The sequence below is a fragment of the Schistocerca serialis genome, unplaced genomic scaffold (assembly GCF_023864345.2).
Source record: "Schistocerca serialis cubense isolate TAMUIC-IGC-003099 unplaced genomic scaffold, iqSchSeri2.2 HiC_scaffold_867, whole genome shotgun sequence".
Classification (NCBI taxonomy): domain Eukaryota; kingdom Metazoa; phylum Arthropoda; class Insecta; order Orthoptera; family Acrididae; genus Schistocerca; species Schistocerca serialis.
The window spans coordinates 3,549,313-3,556,800 of NW_026048482.1; positions in this window are offsets into that span (position 1 = coordinate 3,549,313).

Here is a 7,488-nt window from a genome sequence, read left to right on the forward strand (position 1 = left end):
GTCAATAAGAATGTCAGAGAGATACAGTGAACCTGAAGTGAAGCATCGGAATCTATAACTAGTGTCACAGGAATGATTAAAAAATCATAGACATTAAGAAGAGTCAGTTTTCATATACTTAAGTCGGCATTTTGCCTTATGTATTTAATTCCGATGCAATTTCTGTGTTTCATCGTCAATAAGAAGGTCAAAGGGATACAGTAAACCTGAAGTGAAGCATCGGAATCTGTAACTAGTGTCACAGGAATGATTCAAAACATAGACAGTAAGAAGAGTCAGTTTTCTTGTACTTAAATCGGCATTTTGCCTTATGTATTTAACTCCGATGCAATTTCTGTGTTTCATCGTCAATAAGAAGGTCAAAGGGATACAGTAAACCTGAAGTGAAGCATCGGAATCTATAACTAGTGTCACAGGAACGATTCAAAACATAGACAGTATAAGAGTCAGTTTTCTTGTACTTAAGTCGGCATTGTGCCTGTTGTATTTAATTCCGATGCATTTTCTGTGTTTCATCGTCAATAAGAGGGTCAGAGGCATACAGTAAACCTGAAGTGAAACATCGGAATCTATAACTAGTGTCACAGGTATGGCTCAAAACATAGACAGTAAGAAGAGTCAGTTTTTTATACTTAAGTCGGCATTGTGCCTTTTCTATTCACTTCCGATGCATTTTCTGTGTTTTGTCGTTAATACGAAGGTCAGAGGGATACAGTAAACTGGAAGTGAACCATCAGAATCTATAACTAGTGTCACAGGAATGGTTCAAAACATTGACAGTAAGAAGTGTCAGTTTTCTTGTACTTAAGTCGGCATTGTGCTTTTTGTATTTAATTCCGATGCAATTTATGTGTTTCATCGTCAATAAGAGGGTCAGAGGGATACAGTAAACCTGAAGTGAATCATCGGAATCTATAACTAGTGTCATAGGAATGGTTCAAAACATAGACAGTAAGAAGAATCAGTTTTCTTCTACTTGAGTCGGCATTGTGCCTTTTGTATTTAATTCCGATGCAATTTCTGTGTTTCATCGTCAATAAGAAGGGCAGAGGCATACAGTAAACCTGAAGTGAAGCATCAGAATCTATAACTAGTGTCACAGGAATGGTTCAAAATATAGGCAGTAAGAAGAGTCAGTTTTCCTGTACTTAAGTCGGCATTGTACCTTTTGTATTTAATTCCGATGCAATATCTGTGTTTCATCGTCAATAAGGAGGTCAGAGGGATACAGTAAACCTCAAGTGAAGCATCGGAATCTATAACTAGTGTCACATGAATGGTTCAAAACATAGACAGTAAAAAGCGTCGGTTTTCTTGTAGTTAAGTCAGCATTGTGCCTTTTGTATTTAATTCCGATGAATGGTTCAAAACATAGACAGTAAGAAGAGTCAGTTTTCTTGTACTTAAGTCGCCATTGTGCCTTTTGTATTTAATTCCGATGCAATTTCTGTGATCCATCGGCCATAAGAAGGTCAGAGGGATATAGTAAACCCGAAGTGAAGCATCGGAATCCATGACTAGTGTCACAGGAATGGTTCAAAACATAGACAGTAAGAAGAGTCAGTTTTCTTCAACTTAAGTCGGCATTGTGCCTTTTGTATTTAATTCCGATGCAATTTCTGTGTTTCATCGTCAATAAGAAGGTCAGAGGCATACAGTAAACCTGAGTTGAACCATCGGAATCTATAACTAGTGTCACAGGAATGGTTCAAAACATTGACAGTAAGAAGAGTCAGTTTTCTTGTACTTAAGTCGGCATTGTGCCTTTTCTATTCAATTCCGATGCAATTTCTGTGTTTTGTCGTTAATACGAAGGTCAGAGGGATACAGTAAACTGGAAGTGAAGCATCAGAATCTATAACTACTGTCACAGGAATGGTTCAAAACATTGACAGTAAGAAGAGTCAGTTTTCTTGTACTTAAGTCGGCATTGTGCTTTTTGTAATTAATTCCGATGCAATTTATGTGTTTCATCGTCAATAAGAGGGTCAGAGGGATACAGTAAACCTGATGTGAAGCATCGGAATCTATAACTAGTGTCATAGGAATGGTTCAAATCATAGTCAGTAAGAAGAATCAGTTTTCTTCTCATTGAGTCGGCATTGTGCCTTTTGTATTTAATTCCGATGCAATTTCTGTGTTTCATCGTCAATAAGAAGGGCAGAGGCTTACAGTAAACCTGAAGTGAAGCATCAGAATCTATAACTAGTGTCACAGGAATGGTTCAAAACATTGACAGTAAGAAGAGTCAGTTTTCTTGTACTTAAGTCGGCATTGTGCCATTTCTATTTAATTCCGTTGCAATTTCAGTGTTTCATCGTCAATAAGAAGGTCAGAGGGATACAGTGAACCTGAAGTGAAGCATCGGAATCTATAACTAGTGTCACAGGAATGGTTCTAATCATATACAGTAAGAAGAGTCAGTTTTCTTATACTTAAGTCGGCATTTTGAAATCTGTATTTAATTCCGATGCATTTTCTGTGTTTCATCGTCAATAAGAAGATCAGAGGTATACAGTAAACCTGAAGAGAAGCATCGGAATCTATAACTAGTGTCGCAGGTACGGTTCAAAACACAGACAGTAAGAAGAGTCAGTTTTCTTATATTTAAGTCAGCATTGTGCCTTTTGTATTTAATTCCGATGCAATTTCTGTGTTTCATCGTCAATAAGAAGGTCAAAGGGATACAGTAAACCTGAAGTGAAGCATCGGAATCTATAACTAGTGTCACAGGAATGATTCAAAACATAGACAGTAAGAAGAGTCAGTTTTCTTGTACTTAAGTCGGCATTGTGACTGTTGTATTTAATTGCGATGCATTTTCTGTGTTTCATCGTCAATAAGGAGGTCAGAGGGATACAGTAAACCTGAAGTGAAGCATCGGAATCTATAACTAGTGTCACATGAATGGTTCGAAACATAGACAGTAAAAAGCGTCAGTTTTCTTGTACTTAAGTCAGCATTGTGCGTTTTGTATTTAATTCCGATGAATGGTACAAAACATAGACAGTTAGAAGAGTCAGTTTACTTGTACTTAAGTCGCCATTGTGCCTTTTGTGTTTAATTCCGATGTAATTTCTGTGTTCCATCGTCAATAAGAAGGTCAGAGGGATACAGTAAACCTGAAGTGAAGCATCGGAAACTATAACTAGTGTCACAGGAATGGTTAAAACATTGACAGTAAGAAGAGTCAGTTCTCTTGTACTTAAGTCGGCATTGTGGCACTTCTATTTAATTCCGATGCAATTTCAGTGTTTCATCGTCAATAAGAATGTCAGAGAGATACAGTGAACCTGAAGTGAAGCATCGGAATCTATAACTAGTGTCACAGGAATGATTAAAAAATCATAGACATTAAGAAGAGTCAGTTTTCATATACTTAAGTCGGCATTTTGGCTTATGTATTTAATTCCGATGCAATTTCTGTGTTTCATCGTCAATAAGAAGGTCAAAGGGATACAGTAAACCTGAAGTGAAGCATCGGAATCTATAACTAGTGTCACAGGAATGATTCAAAACATAGACAGTAAGAAGAGTCAGTTTTCTTGTACTTAAATCGGCATTTTGCCTTATGTATTTAACTCCGATGCAATTTCTGTGTTTCATCGTCAATAAGAAGGTCAAAGGGATACAGTAAACCTGAAGTGAAGCTTCGGAATCTATAACTAGTGTCACAGGAATGATTCAAAACATAGACAGTAAGAAGAGTCAGTTTTCTTGTACTTAAGTCGGCATTGTGCCTGTTGTATTTAATTCCGATGCATTTTCTGTGTTTCATCGTCAATAAGAGGGTCAGAGGTATACAGTAAACCTGAAGTGAAACATCGGAATCTATAACTAGTGTCACAGGTATGGCTCAAAACATAGACAGTAAGAAGAGTCAGTTTTTTATACTTAAGTCGGCATTGTGCCTTTTCTATTCACTTCCGATGCATTTTCTGTGTTTTGTCGTTAATACGAAGGTCAGAGGGATACAGTAAACTGGAAGTGAACCATCAGAATCTATAACTAGTGTCACAGGAATGGTTCAAAACATTGACAGTAAGAAGAGTCAGTTTTCTTGTACTTAAGTCGGCATTGTGCTTTTTGTATTTAATTCCGATGCAATTTATGTGTTTCATCGTCAATAAGAGGGTCAGAGGGATACAGTAAACCTGAAGTGAAGCATCGGAATCTATAACTAGTGTCATAGGAATGGTTCAAAACATAGACAGTAAGAAGAATCAGTTTTCTTCTACTTGAGTCGGCATTGTGCCTTTTGTATTTAATTCCGATGCAATTTCTGTGTTTCATCGTCAATAAGAAGGGCAGAGGCATACAGTAAACCTGAAGTGAAGCATCAGAATCTATAACTAGTGTCACAGGAATGGTTCAAAATATAGGCAGTAAGAAGAGTCAGTTTTCCTGTACTTAAGTCGGCATTGTACCTTTTGTATTTAATTCCGATGCAATATCTGTGTTTCATCGTCAATAAGGAGGTCAGAGGGATACAGTAAACCTCAAGTGAAGCATCGGAATCTATAACTAGTGTCACATGAATGGTTCAAAACATAGACAGTAAAAAGCGTCGGTTTTCTTGTAGTTAAGTCAGCATTGTGCCTTTTGTATTTAATTCCGATGAATGGTTCAAAACATAGACAGTAAGAAGAGTCAGTTTTCTTGTACTTAAGTCGCCATTGTGCCTTTTGTATTTAATTCCGATGCAATTTCTGTGATCCATCGGCCATAAGAAGGTCAGAGGGATATAGTAAACCCGAAGTGAAGCATCGGAATCCATGACTAGTGTCACAGGAATGGTTCAAAACATAGACAGTAAGAAGAGTCAGTTTTCTTCAACTTAAGTCGGCATTGTGCCTTTTGTATTTAATTCCGATGCAATTTCTGTGTTTCATCGTCAATAAGAAGGTCAGAGGCATACAGTAAACCTGAGTTGAACCATCGGAATCTATAACTAGTGTCACAGGAATGGTTCAAAACATTGACAGTAAGAAGAGTCAGTTTTCTTGTACTTAAGTCGGCATTGTGCCTTTTCTATTCAATTCCGATGCAATTTCTGTGTTTTGTCGTTAATACGAAGGTCAGAGGGATCAGTAAACTGGAAGTGAAGCATCAGAATCTATAACTACTGTCACAGGAATGGTTCAAAACATTGACAGTAAGAAGAGTCAGTTTTCTTGTACTTAAGTCGGCATTGTGCTTTTTGTAATTAATTCCGATGCAATTTATGTGTTTCATCGTCAATAAGAGGGTCAGAGGGATACAGTAAACCTGATGTGAAGCATCGGAATCTATAACTAGTGTCATAGGAATGGTTCAAATCATAGTCAGTAAGAAGAATCAGTTTTCTTCTCATTGAGTCGGCATTGTGCCTTTTGTATTTAATTCCGATGCAATTTCTGTGTTTCATCGTCAATAAGAAGGGCAGAGGCATACAGTAAACCTGAAGTGAAGCATCAGAATCTATAACTAGTGTCACAGGAATGGTTCAAAACATTGACAGTAAGAAGAGTCAGTTTTCTTGTACTTAAGTCGGCATTGTGCCATTTCTATTTAATTCCGTTGCAATTTCAGTGTTTCATCGTCAATAAGAAGGTCAGAGGGATACAGTGAACCTGAAGTGAAGCATCGGAATCTATAACTAGTGTCACAGGAATGGTTCTAATCATATACAGTAAGAAGAGTCAGTTTTCTTATACTTAAGTCGGCATTTTGAAATCTGTATTTAATTCCGATGCATTTTCTGTGTTTCATCGTCAATAAGAAGATCAGAGGTATACAGTAAACCTGAAGTGAAGCATCGGAATTTATAACTAGTGTCGCAGGTATGGTTCAAAACACAGACAGTAAGAAGAGTCAGTTTTCTTATATTTAAGTCAGCATTGTGCCTTTTGTATTTAATTCCGATGCAATTTCTGTGTTTCATCGTCAATAAGAAGGTCAAAGGGATACAGTAAACCTGAAGTGAAGCATCGGAATCTATAACTAGTGTCACAGGAATGATTCAAAACATAGACAGTAAGAAGAGTCAGTTTTCTTGTACTTAAGTCGGCATTGTGACTGTTGTATTTAATTGCGATGCATTTTCTGTGTTTCATCGTCAATAAGAAGGTCAGAGGTATACAGTAAACCTGAAGTGAAGCATCGGAATCAATAACTAGTGTCACATGAATGGTTCAAAACATAGACAGTAAGAAGAGTCAGTTTTCTTGTACTTAAGTCGACATTTTGCCTTTTGTATTTAATTCCGATGCAATGTCTGTGTTTCACCGTCGATAAGAAGGTCAGAAGGATACAGTAAACCTGAAGTGAAGCATCGGAATCTATAACTAGTGTCACATGAATGGTTCAAAACATAGACAGTAAAAAGAGTCAGTTTTCTTGTACTTAAGTCAGCATTGTGCCTTTTGTATTTAATTCCGATGATTGGTTCAAAACATAGACAGTTAGAAGAGTCAGTTTTCTTGTACTTAAATCGCCATTGTGCCTTTTGTATTTAATTCCGATGTAATTTCTGTGTTCCATCGTCAATAAGAAGGTCAGAGGGATACAGTAAACCTGAAGTGAAGCATCGGAATCTATAACTAGTGTCACAGGAATTTTTAAAACATTGACAGTAAGAAGAGTCAGTTCTCTTGTACTTAAGTCGGCATTGTGGCATTTCTATTTAATTCCGATGCAATTTCAGTGTTTCATCGTCAATAAGAATGTCAGAGAGATACAGTGAACCTGAAGTGAAGTATCGGAATCTATAACTAGTGTCACAGGAATGATTAAAAAATCATAGACATTAAGAAGAGTCAGTTTTCTTATACTTAAGTCGGCATTTTGCCTTATGTATTTAATTCCGATGCAATTTCTGTGTTTCATCGTCAATAAGAAGGTCAAAGGGATACAGTAAACCTGAAGTAAAGCATCGGAATCTATAACTAGTTTCACAGGAATGATTCAAAACATAGACAGTAAGAAGAGTCAGTTTTCTTGTACTTAAGTCGGCATTGTCCTGTTGTATTTAATTCCGATGCGTTTTCTGTGTTTCATCGTCAATAAGAAGGTCAGAGGTATACAGTAAACCTGAAGTGAAGCATCGGAATCTATAACTATTGTCACAGGTATGGCTCAAAACATAGACAGTAAGAAGAGTCAGTTTTTTATACTTAAGTCGGCATTGTGCCTTTTCTATTCAATTCCGATGCAATTTCTGTGTTTTGTCGTTAATACGAAGGTCAGAGGGATACAGTAAACTGGAAGTGAAGCATCAGAATCTATAACTAGTGTCACAGGAATGGTTCAAAACATTGACAGTAAGAAGAGTCAGTTTCCTTGTACTTAAGTCGGCATTGTGCTTTTTGTATTTAATTCCGATGCAATTTATGTGTTTCATCGTCAATAAGAGGGTCAGAGTGATACAGTAAACCTGAAGTGAAGCATCGGAATCTATAACTAGTGTCATAGGAATGGTTCAAAACATAGACAGTAAGAAGAGTCAGT